Here is a 21,589-nt window from a genome sequence, read left to right as displayed (position 1 = left end):
AGTTATTTTCAAGAATAGATTTGAGTCACTGGCAATTTTTAGTAGTCCAGATTAACAAAAATGCCTATTTCATGTGTTTGGGGAGCTCTAATGCTTGTGTATTTCTCCAGCTTTTCAGTGAAGGATGATTGTGTCTCAGTACAATTTCCCTGCAGTTTCCACCATAATTACATTTTCTCAAGCATAAGTGGCTTTTACTTTGCTGTTTCAGAGTCTAAGTATCTAATGTTTATATGTTGCATCTTTCACTGTGTATCCCAAGAATTCCCACACGCAGTAGTATAAAGCAAAAACATCCATGCCTCGCAAAAAAAGATACATGGGAACACTTAGACCTTGTAAAGTAGTTTGGATGTGATCAAGCATAAGTGAATTTTTTGTAGCTGGTTCTGCAGTTTCACATAAAGGCATCTGCAGCTATGGTGCTGATGGCTGCTTTGAACAACACAAGTCCTATTTCAGCAAACGTCAACCTCCTGTTTGTGGGCCAGATCATCTTTAAATGTCCGGCTCGCTCTCTATTGCATAGATAAGTTCCTTTCCTTCTAGATCCCCTGCTGAGAACATGGGATCATAGCTATAATTTCTAATAAAGTACCTTACTTCAGGTTGTTTCCCAGCTTGTAAACAACCTTTGTGACCTTGCAGTCATGCCGCCGCCTTGTGAGCTGCAGTTCCTGGTTGAACACAATTGCCCAGTGTTACAGCTGGGCTGGCACAAAAATGCCAGTTCTTGCACAGAACTACATTATTCTGCTGATTTTACATGCTTAAAAACTTAGAAGTGGTGATTCTTTCCAAGCTGATTTCTAAAGGCATGGGCCTTTCAGGTGTTCTTGGACAACTCTGGCTGACTTCAGGGACTTGGCTCATGTAGAAATTTTCCTGAAATTGGCTGCAAGCCCAAAATTTGACTGGGAAAGTTAATCTGAAGAGTGCTATGGTTAGGTCTTGTTTCCAGATGAAAGCTTGTTTGTAAATTTTGATTTTTACCAAGGCAAATGTTCTTTCATTTATTCATGAGCTGGTTTGAAATGTGCTTTAGTAGAAAAGTGTGTAGGATGTCACCTATCCTCTTCCAGCAGGCATACTTTACTATGAAGTAGAAACTTCAAGTAATTTCAAAACATTCTAAGAATAAGCTGTTACTTGTTTTCCCACAAACTTAGGAACTGAAGAATGTGCTATTGGATCTTTTATTCCAAGTACTTCTTGTAGTAGATTACAGTTTTATGTGACCTTCTCATAACTTCAGGGTTTTTTGGAAAAAGCAGTTTTATTAGAATATGCCACAGACATTAAGAGTGAGGGCAAACTGAAGAATTTGCACAAGGCATTTCGAGATGCCTTGAAAGAGTTGCTTGTGGTGATTTTATTTTTTAACAGAATCCAAAACCCAGGCAAAAGTGTATTTCTTTCTTAGCAGTGGCTGAACTTTTTTGCAGATGTCAGTCCAGAAAGGTTGAGAAAGCTGTGATCTGAAAACAGAGCTATTGTGTCATGAACTATTGCCTCATTTGAGCAGCCTTTAATTGTAGGAGTTACATGTAACTTTTAAAATAAAACTATTGGTTGGGGAGAAGCCAACATCCAAGGTGGTGCTCTTCCTTAGAAGAGTGGACATTATTTTACATTGTTGAAAGTGCCATCAAGCATTTCCACATGGATTTTCTGGGCTGGAGATATGGAATGGTGTCTCTTTCTGTCAGATATTTTTGGCTGAGAAGTGATGAGAACTACCAAACTACCAAAAATGTGGGGGGAAAAAGGAATGGAGCTTAATATGTGCAGAAAGGTCTGTTTCCTTTAAGCTCACCAGGACATGGGACCTTTATGACTTAAGATCCACAAATTTGGTGGGCAGCTGGTTTTGCTATAGAAATGTTAGTGCTTCACTTCTCAAACATTCAGTTTTCTACAAGCAGCATGGTTCTAGTGCTTTTGAAATTCTGAATGTTCAGAAGCATTACTTCCATTCATGTTTTCAATAAAAATATTGTGTTTTCTGTTGTATTTTAAGCACTGGTGCACTGTCGTTTCCCTCCAGATGGATTGACAGACCAACAAGAGGAACTAGAGAGGAACCCTAGCCTTTGGGGATGGGAGTGGCTTTATAAATAGAGGTCATTTTAAGGTCATCTTCAAGAAGGATGGAAGATGTTGATGCAGTTAGCTGATCCTTTACTCATGGTCTCATATTCTTACTTCTGAGCAAACAATGGGAGGCGGAGCATCTTCCTGGCACAGCAGTGTTAGGGTTATGAAGAGGTGAGCCTCAGCAGAGCTGTTGGTCCTCCTCTATGTGTTTAAGAGCAGACAGTGAAGACAGGACACATGGGCTAGATATTGTGTGCCGTTTGGAGAGCTGGTGAAGTCCATATGTGTGCAGTCCAGTGCTAAGCCTGCTTCTGCAAGAAGAGAGCCCTAAGGAGATGCTTTTCAGGTCAGAGTAAAACTAGGAGGTACTTACATGTCTTGGCTGTAAGCATCTAGAGCCAGGAGTGTGATAGATGTTCCCCTGATGTTATGGGAAAGGTAGATGAAAATCTAGTCAATTTCTGTAAATTCAGAGATGTTAAGAAATACTAGAGTTTATTAATTCCTTGCGCAGTTCAGTCAAAGTAATTTCATTTTCAAGAGAAGGGCCTTCCAATAGCATTAGAAGTAATTTCACAGCTTAAATGAATTCAGTCACGCCTCTGTAGTAAAGAGAACATTACCCTTTTTATTACCATCTGTGAAAAATGCATTCAGCTGCATTTGAATTCAAGACCACAATGGTTAGACTGGGCTGTGAATAGCTGAAAGTGACTGATCTCATTTTTGAGAAGGTATTTCCTGATAAATGCATCTGTTTATCAAAAAGAGTTTCAGAAGGGAAATGATTACTCATTTACTGAATTTAAAGGACAGGCTTTTATAGCCTTAATTTTAGTAACCACGCTGAATATGCAGCAACTACTTTTTAGAATGGTAGCATGTATTAAGGGCAGATATGACTCTCTTTGAGATGAATAGTCTGTCACCTCTTAAAAAAATCACCATTTATCTTAAATGTAAATGTGAAATTCCCTTTGAGATACATATTATTTAGAAAAAAAATTGTGGCATTTCTTCAGATTTCCATGGCTTTTTGGTGATTAACACCTAGATTACCTGTAAAGACAGGTTAATTTGTCCACACACACTTCTATTTCCCTTTGAAGTTTCCAGCTCTGTCTGTTGGTAATGGCTTCTTGGTCTCTTAATTTTCTTTACAGAGTAGAGAAACTGCAGCAGTTTTTAATCACTTTTAGGCATTTCTGAATTTGAAACAATCAGCTTGGACAGGCTGCATTTGAGACAGAAGCAGATTTGGTGCCCTGAATCCATTCAGTATTACAAACTTGTTTAATAGGTTTAAAATAAACATACTTTATTTTTAAGTATGAGCTGACATGCGAAGATCAAAATTCTTTGCCAGCTGTGGGCAGAAACAAATGGGCCTAACAGGGACAGAGGTCTGTTAAAAAACGTAACACTTTAAAGGGACAGCATTGTGGACCATATGCTTTATTTTACAATTAGGCTTCACAGAAGCAGCCAATTTTATTTGATTTTGGTTGTTAACTGTTTTTATCAAATGGAGTTTATCCTGTGCCTTTACAGGTCCAGCTAAACTGCACTTCAAAAGAGTATTAAGAATCAACCTAACTAGATGAGAACATAAAAAATTCAGAAATAAGCTGAAATACAACTCTCTTGCACAGAGAGGATCATGGAGTCTGGCTTTTGTTTGACATAATGCCACAAAGAGTGAGTGGTGTCTAAAAAAACCCTGAAACACCACAACAAAATACAGACGTGATGGACGGTAGTCCTTCAGTTTTCTTAACTTTTCAAGAAGGTTGGAATTGGTGATGTGGGGCACTGTATCCTCGCCTTTTGAGTAAGAAAGTGACTGGGGACAAAAACTGTCATGAGTCTCATTGTTACATTTATATACATGTATATACACACACCCCAAGTGTGGTATATAAAGAGAGGAGAAATTCCATTTGTTAAGACTCTTAAAGAGCCAAGGAGGTTCAGAAAGCTTTGGAACAAACTGTGTGATGGGAGCAGTTGAGTGTTCAACAGTTATTTACTCTCATATTGTTTCAATTAGGATTGCAACAGGAAGGAAGTTTCCATGGGAGATTGCCTCACGTACCCATCAGAATACCAGTTTATTTTAGTTGTTCAGTGCAAGCTTTGTATAGCTCTAACACGAGTTCAGCAAAATTGCTCTGTTTTGCACAAATAAGCTGCACAAATTGCACTGTTCTAGTTCTCAGATCAAAGGTAGGTGACAAATTTGTCTTTACAAGGTGAAATCCACTGGGATTGTCTCTTGATGTCAGAAAATAAACTAGGTCCTTCCTTGGTACTTGTACTATGAGAGAGACCAGGAGTGGTTTTCAGCTTGTGATTCTGCTTTACTCTGTCCATGACATAAGGTCCAGGTTCACACTGCGTCCTACATACTTTTTATCGTTAGACAGAGAGCCCCCAGAGCAGGAGGAGAGCTGTGCTGCGCCCCAGAAGTCTCCTCAGTCTGAAGAGCAAACCTACCTCACTGACCAGAGGGCGTCATGGAATGGCCTCACCTCTGTCATATCAGAGTCATTTGGCATGTGTTACAGAAGAGGGTCACAATCTGCCTCTGGAAACCAGGCATACCAAAAAAACCCCTTTTCCTCAGAAACTGGAATTGCTTTCTTACCAGAACATTTATTTTCTGCTGCTTTCTGCCTTTTCAAAGCAGATGTTTGGCAGCTGACTGCTTGCTGATTCCTGGTGTGGAAAGAGCCAAGCTGCATCCTAGATCTGTTGATTAGTTGGAGCTGAGGCTAGTCCCCAAAGCGCTGAGCCTGTCCTCTGAGCAGTGAATCAGAACACGAGAATTCCATCCAGGCCATCACTCAGATGATACAATTGATTAAAAAAAAAAAAAAAAAAAAGTTACATGCGTTCTCACTTTACAGTGGCTCAAGGTCAACCATGTAGAACCTTCTGGTTTAGGTTTCCTAATCTACACACAGTCCTTTAAGCCTTTATTGGAAACACCAAAATACTTCTGTGGAACATAACCTTCAGGCACCATGGACAAGTATTGTGTTATGCAAGAGCTATTTTTAATGTATTAAAGATTAACATGGATGTATAAAGTTAATCAGGAATAAACATCCTGTGCTGATAAGGTAAAAATCATTCTCCATTTGTTAATACTCCTATTTTTAAGAGATCCCAAATTAGATCTAAAGGTTGCTTTTTTATAGCCAGACATTGGTCCTTGGAGTAGTCTGTCAGGACTATAACTTTTCTTAAAGAAATGCATTGTTTACAGTGACTGACCTTTTTTTCTTTGACTTTTCATCTTTATTACTAAATAAAAAAGTAAATCTGTCCCTTCACTTTTCCACTGTTGCACATTTAAATAGCGGTAGAAAAGAACCTAAAATCTAAGGAAGCAATGACTGTAATAAATGTTCTTTGACATCTAGCGTGTATATAGGCTGAGAAACCGTTACTATTCATTTTGGAATATTAATTTGCATTTTATGGTTCCCAATCTAAATTTGACCAAAAAAATACCGTAAAAGCACATAAACCAATAAGGAAATGATGAGCAGTAGCAGTTCCAGTGATGCATTCTGAAGGGTTTTCTTTAAGCACGACTTGAAAGCAGAGTCCTAAGATTTCCAAATACTTTTCAGTAATCTTGCAAGTTTTAAAGCTCAGATATTTCACATGGTTTGTAACCAAAACAAAATGCTCCCATGTAATTGGGGAAAGCGTAGTGCAAGACTGCATGATTCTGCTGAACCTTTTTTTGGCTGCATCTCTCATCAGTCAGAAACCAAGGTTATGCTTATTTCTGGAGTTTGCTTAAGCTCTCAGCAATTATGCTTTATGATTAGCTACTACAAGTTCTCTCGTAGTCCAAATAAGCTTTTAACTCTCAGAAGTGGAATAGGAGATTGCAATTTGTACTCAGGAGGTTTCTTGGCAGAGGTTAAATGTAACCCTGCTCCTTGGCATACATTAGAGAGGCTTTAGCATTGTCCCAGAATGGTAGGACTCGCATTCTCTCACATGCAGCGCCCCCTTAAATGCCAGAAAGTTTTTATTGCCTCTGCAGTTTTTTCGTCCTCCTGGGCACACAATCTGGCTACTTCCAGGGCCACCTTTTCCCTCCCCATTTAGATGTAAAATAACACAACAAAAACTAGTTTGCAGAAGCAAATTAGAGTATTAGGTATTTGGAAGCTGTGGCCTTGAGGATGTTTTCTTTGTCCTGCCCTGGCAGGAGAAGAGGAAACCACAGCAAGCATGTGTTACCTTGCTTCCTACTCCTACCTATATTTAAACCTTTTCCTCTCACAAGCCATATGCTGCTTCTCCTTTGGAGGAGTGCGAAGTATTGGTAAGGATGTTAGGAGAAAAATGCCTTTAAAAAGGCACTACATCACCTGGAGGAGGAGGTTGCAAATGTGGGATCATTGGACTTACTTCCCTTCAGGCTCCCTTCCAGTGCAAAGGCAGTCTGTAAAGCTGTCCTGGTTCAGTTTCTAGTATTTCTAGCAGTCAGCAGGCTGTTATCCAGAGTGTTTCAGTTTGTGTATAGTTTAAGCTGTCACATTTTAATTGAAGGGGAAGGATGTCAGTTATTTAAAGCTTCCTCCAAAGGTTTTCACAAATTAAATCTGCTATAACGATGATGTTAATTGCACCAATAAAGCACTTGAGTCTCAGCAAAAGCCTTAGCTAGCTCTCTTGGATATATTTCTTGAACTGTTTGTTTCAGCTGCTTAACTTTAATTTCACTTGTTCAAGGGCTATCGGAAAGGTTACCAAACTGGCTGAAGATGTCACATCAGCTAGATACATTGGAAGGCAGCTTAAATTTTTAAACCCTAAATCCTGTAAAATACAGATAAACAGGGAAGATGTTTCTGCTACAGTCATTTCATCTGCTTCTATATTTAACTGTATTGCAATTTAAGTTCCAGTAGCTTAGAAATAAAGGAGTAAAAATATGATGCTTTAAAGCAGTAACATTGTGCTATTCTTTCCTGAAAGGGTTAGTATATTAGATAAAATATGTCATAAGTGACAGGAAGGATTAATTTTGACAGTAAGCTTTGAAGTGATGTGGTTGGACAAAAATTTTAGCAGATGTGGGTATTTGCTGAGGAATCTGGATTTGCAGACTGTTAAATGTGGTATGAATTACAAATTAAGGCTACTTGAAAGCTCCTTCACCTTCTATGCCTGCAGCTGTGTTCTTAGACTCCATATTCTGAGACGTTTTTCTCCTCCCTAATTAGAAAGTGCTAAAGAGTAACTCTCAGTTTTGTTAGCTAATTGTTCCTTAATGTTCAGTAGCATAACTGAGTAACAGAAATCTACAAAAGCATGCATTTTGCTAGTTACCATTATAAAAAAACAGCCAAGAAAACATTTCTTTCAGAAAGGAAGAAAACTGTAAGTTTTTATAATTTCTGTTACAGTGCTTTTTTTAAAAAATATGTCTGTTATAATGCTTTTATTTTAAAATAAACCTGAATGTTTCTTAAGGGGATAGAAGCACGTCTTGCAGAAGAACTGGGCAAACAGCACCAGGAACTGCTAGAAACAACTTGGGAACGGCTAAAGGGAAAAGGGTTCCAGGGCTGTTCACATCTAAGTTTGGATATCCATTGGTCGAGTTGCTATGGCTTTCCACAAGAAAGCTACAGACAAAGAGAAATCCAGACCACTATTTACAAGTGATGCTGTCATTCCCTGACTTTTTTTCTTTTAACTGCTAAATGGTTAAGCATCTTCCATCCAAGCACATTGTTCTGAATGGGACATCATCTTACAACGGGTCTGTAGTCTTACCTTTTTTTTTTTTGTTGTGGCTACAGCAGTGCTTTATTTCACTGCAAGTTGAAAAGCTTGTATCAGACAGGTCTTGACAGGCAGGTGCAAAAAAAAAAAAAATCAATATAATTTAAATTAACTAAGGGCTTCAACTCATGTTGCTGAGTATTTGAAAAGGCTGATTAACATTTACTTTAGATAATGGAAAGTTTGGCTAGGTTTTTCCGTGGGAGCCAGTGACTGACAAAATCAACACCTTAATCAGCTGCTATGTTCCTCACGCACAGTCAAAGCTCCTGCGTGTTTTGTCATTAACCAGGAATGTTTACATGTTTCTAACTGAAATGTTAGTTCAGAGCAGGTGTCCCGTGGACCTGTTCTGCCTCCCAGCAAGGTTACCTGCATTCAGCTTGTAGGCTCTGCCCTCAGTTATCCTGATGAAACTCCGGACTCCTGATAAAACTCCAGACAAAATTTGCAGCTGTAGGAGAAGGTAGTGCAAACGAAGGCAAAAGTTTGCTGTTGCATTTTGTTTGTCAGCATAAAAAAATACATCTTCCCCTCAAAACAACTAAACAATAGTACTTGATTTTTTAATTTTAAGCTTCGTTACCAGAACTACCAATGGAACTAAAAAATGGTTGGATTATGAAAGGCAGGTTGTTACTGAAGTACCAGAAAGTGAACTGTCTCTGCTATTTTTTTTAAGCTACAAAAAAGCACTTGTCCTAAAACACATGAAGGTGATTTGTATGGGCTGCGTTGGAGCTCCTGTTTTCCCATGCAAAATCTGTATTCTGCCAGTTTTACTATTGCTTGTTTTCATCTACTTGCCTTTCTTTCTCTATGTATGCTGTTACGAGAGTTCTGTGGTGTTGCCTTGAGAGTAAAACTGTTTAGGATGATGATGACAGATTTGGCTCTTCAGAACAGGTTGCCATGTGGGTTGTACTTAAAATGTCATCTGGAATAGTCCCTTTGGAGAGAAATTCTAAAATGGTTTAGCCTTCAATAGGAGACTCTGATTAGAATAGCTACACTGTTGGGACAGCCATTATTTTTGGGTGGACTTTGTCCTGGATAAAAACTTGAATGGAGATGAGAAAAAAAAACAATGGAAGAGTGCAAAAATTATAGCATAATGATCTGTATAGATTTATAAGTTGCTTAAATACTGAGATCTCTAATGTATATAGTGTTTCTGTGTCTGATGGAGCTGAGACATCAGTGCTGTGGAACTAGTGCTTCAGAGATCTATGAAAGTGAGGGAAATAAAGGAAAGGAGGCTTGCTTTGGGCAATGGGTCCTATTCCCCAAACATCTGGGGGGCTAAGGTGGAGTCTGATTATGATGTTCTTTCAGTTGTGGTAGAAGAAAGCTAAAGCTGGGGGAAAAAATTCACTGTATTACACAGAGAGAGGCTTTAGTGCACCAAGTTATGCATCAGGCTGTTACCTTCTTCTATCCAAAAGGTACCTTCATGTTATAGCTGGGGTCTCATATTGAGAGGTAGTGGGAGATAACAGTGAAAATCCTATGACTCTGCACTGTATTTCACAAAATACTACCATTTTGAAAGGACACCTCCATCAGTGATACAAGGTGCACCTGTTTACCAAAACACCATTTCGGTGATCGGATTGGAGCAGGTATTAGATGTGTTATGATGTTGTGAACCCACTCCCATTAAATTCAGTGTGTTACGATGAGGATCAGTCATTCTTGGAGAAGAGACTGCTGAAACAGTAAATGTTAAACATATTGATACCAAGAAGCATATGAAGGCATCACTAGTTGTAACATTATTGGAGGATAATGACATCAACGAACAGCTTGTGCCTTGCAGGATGTTTAAAGTGTTGTAAGTACAGTTTTGAGTGGCAGATTTAATCTAATTAGCATGGAGCTGGTGGCATCAACAGTTGCAGTCTTTCTTGCACAGCTGAACAGTTAGAGTCAGCGCTGCATTGCAGAGGGAGCTGTGCAAGCATAAATAAAGACATGATCTTGTCCTTGAAGAGTTTCCTATTTCAATTGGTGTATATCCTGATAAAGGTATCTGATAAAGGCTCTGGGAGGTGGCTCTTGACTCCAGCATCAAACAGATGGGAGTCTTGTGTTTGAACTTGCCCAGCTAGCTCCCTCCAGAGGGTACTGGCTCTGTCCACTCTGGCCAGCATCTTCTTGGAGTTTTATCCGGATCTCTTGTGGTCACAGGGCCTCCAAGCATGGGTAGTCACTTTGCATGGTTCAGGGAGCTAAAAACATGAGGTGGGAGTTGGCAGTCGCAGGAGTGACACAGTGGCATGGTGTTGAAGTGATTCTGTCATGTCCTGGGAGTTGGCTGAATCGTGGAATCACCGAATATCCTGAGTAGGAAGGGACCCACAACGATCATCAGTTCTACTCCTAGCCCTACACACAATCACACCATGTGCCTGAGAGCATTTTTCCAATGCTTCTTGAGCTCCTGATAGGCTTGGTGCTGTGACCATGTTCCTGGGGACCCTCTTCCAGTGCCCAGCCACCGGCTGGGTGAAGAGCCTTTTCCTTACATGAATAGTAGGGGGTGCTGAGGGCAGAAAGCAGCACTTGCATGTAAATGTTGGAGATATAAGGGAAGAAAGGGTCAGATTTGATGCAGTCTCACTGTTTTTCTGTATTGCCCTGCAAGGAGGTGGTGCTAGGCTTAATCCTTAATGTTTGAGCAAGCCAACGGGGAGAGGTGCTGAAAGCCAACAGGGTACTTGGGAGTGAGTTTGTATCCACAGTGTGGGTGAGCAGGGATGAGACTTTGGACTGAAATTCAAAGCAAGTGGCAGGCTGAAAGGAATCAAACAGCATTTTCAAGGAATTTTATTTTGAAGGCCTTAAGAACATCAGTGAAAATTCTTGTCCAGCAGCTTATCCATGGTGAACGAGAGAAAGCTGCTGAATGACTTGATAAACTGTTGAGGATCTGGGTTTTTTAAAGGAAAGCAGGTGTGAGGAGACCTTTTTTGACTGACTGCTGCATTTCTCAAGAGGAGCTTACAGGCAGCTGTAGCCACTCAGACTGGTGGTATGAGAAGAAAATGACTGAACTGATCCCAGAAAAGCTTCTGGGTGTGTAGGGAGAGTTAGTTGATGGGAAGCTGGTCACATCTGACAGCAACTGTGTCTACTTACCTTTGTAAATTAAGTAGTCTTAACTGATGAAGAGGCAGCTTCTCTAGGAAGAGGGAGCTCCTGTAGAGAGCAAATGGGTGATGTTGGACCATCGTCTTCGTTCTGATGAATGTGGCAGTTTTGGCATCCGATTTTACAGCTCATTTCCCTTCCATTTACGCATGAAGTAGGTAATTAAAAAATGGTTCTTTTTATTGGCACAAAATAGAATGTTTGTGAATCATTATTTATCTTCAGCAGAATGCCTCTTTAAGTAAATGAATTAGCTATTCCTAAAGAAAATTTATCTATGCATTTATAAGTTTATAACTTATTTCCAGTATTATGCAGGAATATGAAAAAAGTGTTGTAAATTCCTTGGATTATTATTTGTGTCAAATAAGGAGTTTGCCAATGCTTCTCTTAATGAATGATTAAATGCTTATATGATGCTTCACTGCCTTTGTATTTAATTAATAATTGAACCTAGACTCCAAATTGCAGAACCAGAAGTATTTCCCTAATGTTTCCACAGTAGGGTTGTTAAATTGCCCTCAGATTAAAAGTGTCATGATGAAAAAACGTAATCTTTTCCGCCAGGATTTGTGAAATTTTGCATTGCCGTTTAATATCACTAATGAAATCGCTTCCATGCCAGACTAAAAAAAAATGTCAAACTGTAGAGTCCCAGCTTATGCTTGGGTGTGATTATGGATTGTGGCATTTGGTTGCTGACAGAGCTGATGCTCTCTTGCTCTGTATGGTTGCTGAGTGAGTATGGAGTAAAGCTTTTTTTTTTTTTTTTTTAAAAACTACTATCTGACTTTAAAAAAGGTCATTGTCCAACAGTAGCAAACACAGCCATGTGCTGAGGTTCTGCAAGGCACTTGTATTCTGGGTTCTCTGATGCATGTTTCTTAGAGCTTGCAAGAAGAAATGCATGCATCACTGATTATTAAATTACAGCAAATGCAAAATACTGATTTAAGATCTTCAGGTCTTTAGAACTAAACTGTTCTCTAATAGTGTAGAACCTGAGTGGTACTTAAGATGTTTTTAAGGTGTTTTCTGCTATGCTGTCTTGATACTATGATTTCTCTGGCTTATTAAAGCAGGTAGGCAAGTAAGGCTCAAATGTTCTGCAGGAATTACAAGGTCAGGTATTGAAACCAAGCTGTAGCTAAAGAATCTGTTGTGCAAATGATGATGTAGACTGCACTTAGGTATGAGCTACAGACATGGATTGAGAAAATGGAATAGTAATGGGAATGGGGGTGGAAACCAGATGAAACATGCATTATTTCTTACAACATATATGGGGTTTTTTTGTCTCCTTTGCTTTGTTACAGTTAGAAATGATGTGTTTTGCCCCTGCTCTTTATTCCTCCACTTGATTGCACTCAATAGCAAAGATGGTTCATGCTGCTTTGGTGGTTAAGAGTGCACATAACATTAGCACAAACGCAGACTTCCTGGACACATGCTACTGCTATCCATAATCTGGTACACCACAACTGCAGCCACCAGCTTCCTAAGGAGTGTGTATTTTTACCTAAGGTCATTGTTTCATTGACCCAGCTGTATGCTGAACTCTTTCCACTCTTCCAGCAGTTTCTGTTTAAAGAAATGTAAATAGAAGTATTCCATTCATAAGCTTACTGTTTAAGTGGTCCAGCAGTGGTAAGATGCTTCTACTACACACATTAGAACAATGCTAGAGGAGATAAGAGGGACAGAAGGATTGTTATTGCAGGAAGAGTTGAAATAGTCTGAGGAGAAAAAATAATCTGCATCAGTGTGTCTTTGCATTCTTCTATGTAATTTCTGTGGTCTTGGAGCTCTGTTACAAAACTTTTTTAAAAACCCCCAAGTCTTATTCCCTCCTTGTAACCCTGTATTAATTAATTGTGTTTTTCCATTGACTTGTGAGGATTGTATCTCTATTAAGGCGGGAGATTACTTTTTTGAAAAAAGTTTTATGTCCATTCTGTTGTAGTTTTTGGAGTTCCTTAAACAATGTGCTCATGGAATGGGTGCCAAGCTTCCACATGTTCGCCATTTTTAAACCTGAGCACTAAAACCCAGTGAAATTGTGTGCAGTCATATACAAACAAGTGATTTAGATCTAACTTGGCTACTTTAATGCTTACATTTTACAGAATGGTAAAAATGGAAGGGTTTTGGCCCCAAATTAAGTTGTTTCATTTATCAAAAATCTTAAGACCTTAGTTGGAACACATTCTGCACTTGTGCACCTCACTCTGAATCTACTTTTTAGAACTTGCATGTGTTTAGTATTTCACTACTCAAGTGCTTGCATTTATCATCAATGCAATAAACACTCACATAGCAATATATCCCTTATGTAGAAAAACGTTAGGTCTTTCCTGCTTCGAAGCCCCCACCCTTTCCCACCTATCTATCCATGACCAGAGCTGAGTGTGCAAGGCCTGGCCTTGCAAGACATTTGTCATGCTGGATGAAAGAGGCTCCCTAAGCCGCTGCTCACAGGGGTGAGCTGTGGCTGCATGTGTGCTTCTGTAGCTGCTTTCAAAAAGGGAAGCTTTGAAGTGCTTCAAAGAACCCAGCGGTATCTGTACCTTTTGATTAAAAGGATGTTCAGTACAAATAGGAGAATATACTGAAATACTAAGATAAGAAAATTTTGTGGTCATGAACAATAATTCCTAGGGGAGAGCTGATGGTGACCAAAGTGTACCTAAGCAAAACCGTACTTTCACCCAGCTCATAAGGGTTGAATAAACAAACAAACAACCTTGATTAAAAAGAAAGTGGACTGAAACACAGTAGGGACTGTAGTTACTGCCCTGTACTAGAAGACACAATTTATGGGTAAAGCTAAAGTCTTCACACTACTGAGTTTTTCTAAATGTCAGATCAAATGTGTTAGGGTTTAGTTTTATATCTTTTACTGCCAATACTAAACAAATAATGGGACTAGCTATATCTTTTTAAGTGGGTAACCCTCCTAAAAATGTTTTTACTTACGTTGAGTTGGGTTTTTTTTTTTCCCCTCTACAAAAATGAGGTTAGGGTTTTGGCAGAGGAGAGTTGTCTGTAATGTAACAGAACTTAGTTCATCTCATGCCAAACACCAACACTTGATATCAATAATCGTTGACTCAAATATTGCTCTTGGGTACATTAATCATTCCCATTGTTCCATAACACAGCAGGAAAAACAGCCTTTAACAATTGCTACCGGGGAAAATTGCTCAGTGGGAGCTGAAGCAGTTCTTGCAGTTGTGTAACAAAACTCCAGAATGTTGGCAACACTCTGGACCTGGAAGGGGATTCTTGTTGGTGAATGCTAGCAGTGGCTGCAGACTGATGTGCACCGTCTTTTTCTCTCTTTGTGGTATTGAGTTACACTGCACATGCAAAAATGTAATTTTTAAAGGATGTGTTTTTCTGCTTGCTGCCCCAAGGAGGGTAGCTTGTAGGGAATATATGACTGGCAGATTGTGACAGTATGAATTTGAATTTCCTTACTGAACGACTGTCAGTGTACATTTGATGGGTGATGCATTTGTACTGTGTAGTCAGAGCAAGCTTTTTTAGCATTCAGTGGTGCTAGCCTGTGCTTTAGAGCATGTACATTTTAACAGAAAAGAAGGTACAGGTTATTTCCCTTTGGTTTCTTCCTAGTAAGAGTAACTAAAGTAACTAAAATCCTGAACATTCTCTTCCCTCCTGTACCTCTCTTCACATTGTTTTTGCCACAAACCATGCTTAGAAAGAGTAACATCACTTCTTAAGACAAATGGTTTTAATTAAACTTTAGGTGAAAATCCTTCTGACTTCAAAGGATGAAGATCATTTGAGAAACAAAGATATTTCTGAGGGAGGCACAAGATGATGTCTCCCCTGCTCCCAGTTAAAGGAATCTATTTCTTTACATTTATAGAAAATAATTTGAAACTCTTTGAGGTTTAGGTACACTGTTACCTTGATGCTTTATGAAGTGGAGGAGCATGAGGCTTTCATATCTTGTTAATTGGTTCAGTGTGCCTTCGAGTACATTTCCACTAAACCCAAGCTCTCATTCATTGGCTATGGCACTGGTGTGGAAAGTCTTCAGACCACCCCTGGGACTGTTAGAGGTGCAGGTCAGAGCACGAGACGTGTTCCAGCTGTTGTTAAGACCTGTCTGCTTTGCAGAAAAGGTGCAGGGAAATGAGCTCAAGTGCTGACATCTCCACAGTAGCTCTGCCATAGCTGTGTTTTCCTTGGAGTGGTAACACAGCAGGCATACAGCACTTCCCTCCCACCTCAGCCAGGTGTCAGCACAGCCAGCGTGGGAGATGCTGTGCAGAGAGCAGGTGAGCATGTGGAGCTCTGCTTGGGTAGGGTGATGTGGTCACTCATTAGCTGCAAATGTGGCATTTGCCTGATAACTGTGCACTGTTATGTGCACACTTTGACTTCTAACTGGTCATTGAGACACTTAGCATTTCTAAGTCTCCCATTAAGATTTTGAGTCTCTATGGTAGTACAGTTGGATACAAAGGGACTGGAGTTGGGGTTAGAGAGGGATTTCTTTATTAGGAATTGATCCATAGTAGGACTTACCACCCCATACATGCATAAGATTTCTAATGTGATCTCTTGAGTGTTTTAAACATTTATTTCAAGTTAGTAATTCATTCCCCTGTAGTGCTTGAATGCTTCCTTTCAGTTAGTGGTTTCAAAGGATTTTTAAAATATCCATTGGCTGGTGACATATTGCTCTGCCTTTATGGTTCCAGATACTAGGATCTGGGTAAGTTGCTAGTCTGAGTCTTATGCCTGAGAATAAATATTACACCCACAAAAATAAACTTGCCCTGTCTCAGGCCATCTGAAAACAATTTTTGTTCTGGGTGCGTTCATCTAGTTTGCATTTTGTAGTGGAAACCACTGTGTTCAGTATTTTGTCTGCATGTCTACTGGCTCTACAGAAGGCCTCTTCTGTTTATGTTGATGGCTTTGGAGAGACTGCCAGACTGAATCACTAATGTAGCAATAGTGTTTTATAATGCTGCAAGATAGTTCCCTTGGCTCTATGCCATTTTCAGGAAAAAAGTCTAGGTAGGGAGTTATATGCTGTCAGGTAGTGTCTGCCTAGGTATCAGCAGCAATGCTGTTCTTCCATTAGAGCTTTAGTTTGGGAAAAAATCCTGACCTCTTCTGGAATATTTCATGGTGTGATAGTTGGCAATGGTGACCAAAATAAAGGGTTTTTCCATTGTAGGATGTATGGTTGACAGGGTATATTCTAAGTTTGTTTTATTGGTCCTTTTAAGTAGGAGCTGTAAAGAGCAACTTCTGCCCACTTCGCGTTGGAAGGGGCTCTCACTAAAGAAGAGCTCTTACTACTGCTTGTGCTGTTTTCCCCAAAGCACTGGGAAAATGCTAGCTGCTGCTCTTCTACTTTGTCACCATGAACAAAATCCCTTACTAATTTTTTCAGGCTTCGTAGAAATATCTTTTGACTCCTGCCACAATTAATGAAAAGCTGTCATGTGAAAGATGTACATCTGTATCACTCCAACAGCATTCTTTGTATTTAAAGCTAAAGTTCTTCACTCTTACCCAAATGTTTCTTCTTTGCAACTGTCTCTATAGCTATAGTAATTTCTTGGATAATATGCTTTAGATCACAGCTGGGGCAGGAGAAAAAAAGCAGCAGGGAGAATCTAAGTTAGTACAGGTGGTGTTACACTTGATTAAATACTTTGATAATGGCCCTTACTAGCCAAGAATCAACTGATATAATGTAGCTTGGTTTTGTGGGATTTAGCAATACCTTGTTTCCCAGATGATGGCGTTGGAAGGTGTTCAGGTTGCCCTCACAATGCTGTGCAACTTCCAGCAAACAGGTTGTTTCCTACAGTTTACTTTGTTGTCATCACTTGCAGATGACTCTCTCTGACCTCATTTGCATTATTTCACCCACAAACAATTTTCCAGTTGTCAGAAGTCAAATTGCTGAAGATGATCTCTCCTGTATGGTAACTGTAAGCCCTTTGTATGATTTGAACCTTGATACAGATTTGTTAATTTTTTTTCCTTCAGCAAATATAGATGAAAAATCAGCTTTCCTTGCTCTAGTAGTTCAGACAGAACCAGTTGGAAGAGAGGTTACATGCAACTGGCAAGCGCTTATCTTTCGCAGGACTCTTTGAGTCTCAGTATTTGAGCTTCTCTTTTCAGATCTGGTATGCTTTGCTTTGTCTAAAATAGTAAAAACTCACAACAGCCCAGGAAGTTAAGTTTCTTTGTATGTCTTCCTCAAGCAGGGAAGTTGGCTTTGGGGTGCAAAAAGTTTCTTGTATGCATAACTTCATCACCGCTATGAACCAAGTTGTAAAGTTGCCTTTCTGCAAAATCATAGGATGGTAGAATGACAAAGGAGGACTTCTTTGTACAACTGACAACTTTCTAGACAGATTTGTTTTTTCTCCAACTTGCATTTAATTACTTCTATAGTAGACTCTACTGTTTTCTGAAAGTTCATGCACTTTCACAGAAAACTGTCAGTGCAAGACACAGTTTTGGTAAAGCCGGTCCCTGAATTAGGGTCTGGCGTAAAGAACCTTGGGCATACTCCTTAAATGTCTTTCTTTTTAATCAGTATTGCTGCCCAAAGTTAACCATTTGCACATAGCAGGACCGCTTCCTCATCAGAAGGGAGTCTGTGTCTCAGACTGCTTTTAAAATGTGTAGTTGCTTTCTGTGAGCAAAGGTCATCGAGAAAACCTTGATTAATATCTAAAACTTGAGCAAGGATTTTTTGGAAGCTAGAGAATCCCTGCTGGAAGGGAAGGGCTGTAAGGGCTTTCTGCAACTTCCAGAGCTGTCAAAGTGTGTGTGATAAATTATTCAGTAAATGCACATGAGCTGATCCTGTAGCAACTCACTGGAGCTTTGGGATGGGACTCCCTGAGGATCCCAGGCTTGCTAGACACAAATCAGCATAAGCCTCCTTAGGATTTATCGTGCTAACCACAAACTCTGCCCAGAAAGGATCCAGAGCTGGTAGCAGGGACACTGCTCCCTCTGAAATCAATGTCTCTTTTTGGGCTTATGGATTAAGAAGGGAACAAGCTCTTAATGGCCACGTGAGGGTGTGGTGGAGGTGGTAGGGCAGGAAGTTGATATTCGGACTGGAGTCTGGATGTGTGACCTTCTTTGTATTAGAGGGTACTTGTGGCCTGAGACTAAAGTGGACGCCTTCGAAATACATCTCTCAGATAGTGCTGAATGTCATAGGACATGTTCTGCCTTCCTGGCTGTTGATGCTTTGGATGATAACAAGTGGTACCCCTGGTCAATAAGCTCAAATGTCGGTTGCTCATTTAGCCAGGCTTGTGGGTTAAAGAACCTTTCGGATAATAGTGAACTACAGGAAAAATATATGATGGATTTTTTTTTTTTTTAATGGAATTATTGTCATACCTGGAAAAGAAAGTTAAATTCTGGATAGGAGGCAAAATTGAAGTACATAAGTTCTCATAATTAGATAGTTGGATATTAGGAAATACCCCTGCTGCCTCAATCCATTTTTTAAATGGTATCAGTGAGGAATTTACGAAGGATTTGCTTTAGGAGGAATAAATTTCTTAAGAGTAAGCATTAATTTTTGACTTTTACAAGTCAAATTACAAGTGAGAAGAAGGTAACAGGAAATAACTACAAAGAGAATGGTGAGTAAAGGAAAGGTTTTAATCTGCTCAGTATAATTTGAAATACCAGATCGGGTTCAGTAAACTTGATTCTGATGTGGTTACTGCAAAACTTAACCCTGTCCTGAACAGAACCAGGACAACTGGAAAGTGGAAGGCTGTATTTATTTGTGTTCAGAAGTAGCTCTTGCCAGTTTGGCTTAGACAGTAACCTTGGGGTTTGTATATGAAGAGATGATAAAAATCAGAGCTGCTTGTAAGTGGATTCTCTCTCTATTGCTATTTCATGCTTTTGAGTTTATTCATAGGCACCTACACTTGGCACATTATAGTTGGCAATGGTCTACCAAATTCAGTCTGGGGTGCCTGACCAGATGTCATCGAGATGCAGGGCACTCTGCTGTCTGTGTTTTTCCTGTGAGAATTCAGATTCTTCAGTCAAACTCATTTCAGGGGGGAAAAACAGAAATCTCTTTGGGGATGGGGCAAGGCAGGATGCGATTCAGCTACAGGTTTAAGTTCCATCTCCTACATGAGGTGGCTATTGTACCTCACTTACATGGAGTAGTAAAACTCCTCTCCAACTTCTGTTAGCCACCCACTAAATTATTAATCTTGTCTGTTCACTCACAATAAATAGTCTTGCCTAAAGCATGAGAAAGTTGTGTTTTGATTGACAGTAACAGAAATATGGTATGCATGAATTGCTTTAGCTCAGTTTAGAAAAGACAATCAGCATAAGACGAAATAGTTAAATATTACATAGCTACCTAGGATTTGAAGATTCCTGACTAGCCAAACACAATACTTCTACACTAGCATTTTATGTGCTACTTAGAGTCCATCTTTCTGTTGAAAACAAATATGCCAAAAAGTCAACTTTACTAATTTTTAATATGAATTTGATGGTAGCTTAGGTAGCTGTGGCATTATCTTACAGAATGGCAAAATCCTTGCTGTCTCTTCCAAGGTTGAAGAATTGTTTCTGTGCATGAGGGTTGTGTAACACTCTTTGTGTTCAAACACCTAATCATTTCAGTCCTTGAAAACACATAACAGATATTCCAGCTTGTCAGTATAATGCCCTTGAAAAATACTTAGTGGAAGGAGGTGAGGGGATAGTTCTTAGGCATTTGGAAAACCTGAAGTCTTACCATCTAGAAGCTCTGGATGTGCCCTGTGAGACAAGCTGATGGAGGTGTGTTAGGCTCTCTGCTGTCCTGCTGGGGATACAGCTCTGTCTTGTTGCTCTTGTAAAGTTCAGCTGTTAAGTCAGCAGTTTGGCTTAGGAGGCAGTATCTGAGCCAGGGAAATGTTGTGCAATGTTTTCAGTGTTCTTAAATAGTGGGTGGTTTCAGTGACATGCTGCAAAGTGTAAATAGGAACAGGTTGAGCTTAAACACATGAAATTGGTGTAGCATTGGAGATAATGGATAATGTAGTCTTAATGTGAAACATTTGGCTTAATAACTCTAGAGAGCTATGACTGCAACTGATGAAAGGCTGCAATGTGTGTATGGCTAAGAGGGAGTAGGAAGGAGGGATGCAATTTGTGATCTTCATCATGCCTGAAATAACACTGTGTTAGTGTTTATATAAAACTGTAATACAGCTTCTCCTTCACAAATTGGGAAAATCCAGATTGCTGCAGAACAAACACTCCTGCCACTTCATGAGTTACAGAATTTCTTGTTTTGATCCATTTCCTTCTGTTTCAAAGAGATAAGAAAGATCTAATGTGCTGGGTACCTCAGAAGATTCAGCTAGGCCTTCAGCATTTCCTGGAAAATGAACATGAAATTGTCCAATGAGGTGGAGCAGAAGTAAGAGGGCATGGAAAAACACACAAATAAAATGCACAATAAGAATTTCTTTCATATAAAGCAGTTTATCACGTTCTTTGTTTTAAACAGTCTTTCAGTTTTTCAGCTTGCTCTATGTCCTCAGGTAGTTGCTGGCAAGAAACAGTGTGTTATGCCAGCTGTAGTGATATTTACTGTGCCCACACTTGTGTGTGCATTGGCCAGCCGAGCAGAACAGTTGCCCTCAGTATAAGCTTGTCAGTTCTGCTCTGTGTGGGCGTCTGTGCTTTACACAGCCACTTGGTCATGTTCTCTTCTACACATTCTACTTGTCCTTCCCCAGCAAAGGTTACTCTAAAGGTAGACATAGCAGTCAGATTCAGTGGAAAACATGGACCTTAGGTGCTTGTGAGAATGGAGAAGACAACAAGGAACTGATGATGTGATTTCAGAAGCCTTTTTTTTTAGCTAGGAAATGAGGTGTACAAGGTTTCTGTAGATGGTCCTTGATGTTTCACAAGAGACTTGTGATTATTTCTTCCAGTCTCACAGCTGGACATGCAACGCTTTCATTGTGAGAACCGTGATCACACTGTGATCCCTTACAAAGGCAGATCAGGCACCTCCAGATTATCTGTGGAGCTCCCAATAAGGTCTTTCACTCTTACTTTCTAAACAGTAGGTGTTTCCTTGCAAACACTCTTTCCTTTTGCTGTCTAGGAACTGGGAAGCTCTGCTTTTCCCTGGAGGTTCAGGTATCTGAAGCAAGGAATGAAGTTTAAATGCTGCACATCAGGTAGCTCATAGCAAAAGAAGGCCACTGAATGTACCTTTGCTCTGTCTGTGCTTGAGGATGTAATTTCTCAGTATTATCCTGACATTCCTCATGATGCTGGGGATGAAATACAACTGTCTGTACATGAGCAGCATTCTTATATCCCTGACTGTCCCCCAGTGAAGGACCTCTGTGATAGACTAGGCTCATCTAAGAACAGAACTAAGACAGGCAGTGTGGAATTCTAGTCTCAGTCCTGTTTCCAAACACTAGTTTTATCCAAAAAG

At 39.8% G+C, this 21,589-nt stretch overlaps 1 protein-coding gene across 5 annotated transcripts in view; it reads left to right on the top strand.

Moving 5' to 3' along the window:
• Positions 1 to 21,589, top strand: part of TBC1D4 (TBC1 domain family member 4) — a 109,047-nt gene that overhangs the window by 27,277 nt on the left and 60,181 nt on the right. The gene's annotated exons all lie outside the window — the stretch shown is intronic.

The sequence above is a fragment of the Corvus hawaiiensis genome, chromosome 2 (assembly GCF_020740725.1).
Source record: "Corvus hawaiiensis isolate bCorHaw1 chromosome 2, bCorHaw1.pri.cur, whole genome shotgun sequence".
NCBI classification, from domain to species: domain Eukaryota; kingdom Metazoa; phylum Chordata; class Aves; order Passeriformes; family Corvidae; genus Corvus; species Corvus hawaiiensis.
Note: the sequence above shows the minus strand (reverse complement) of the source record. Positions and strands in the feature narration are given on the sequence as shown.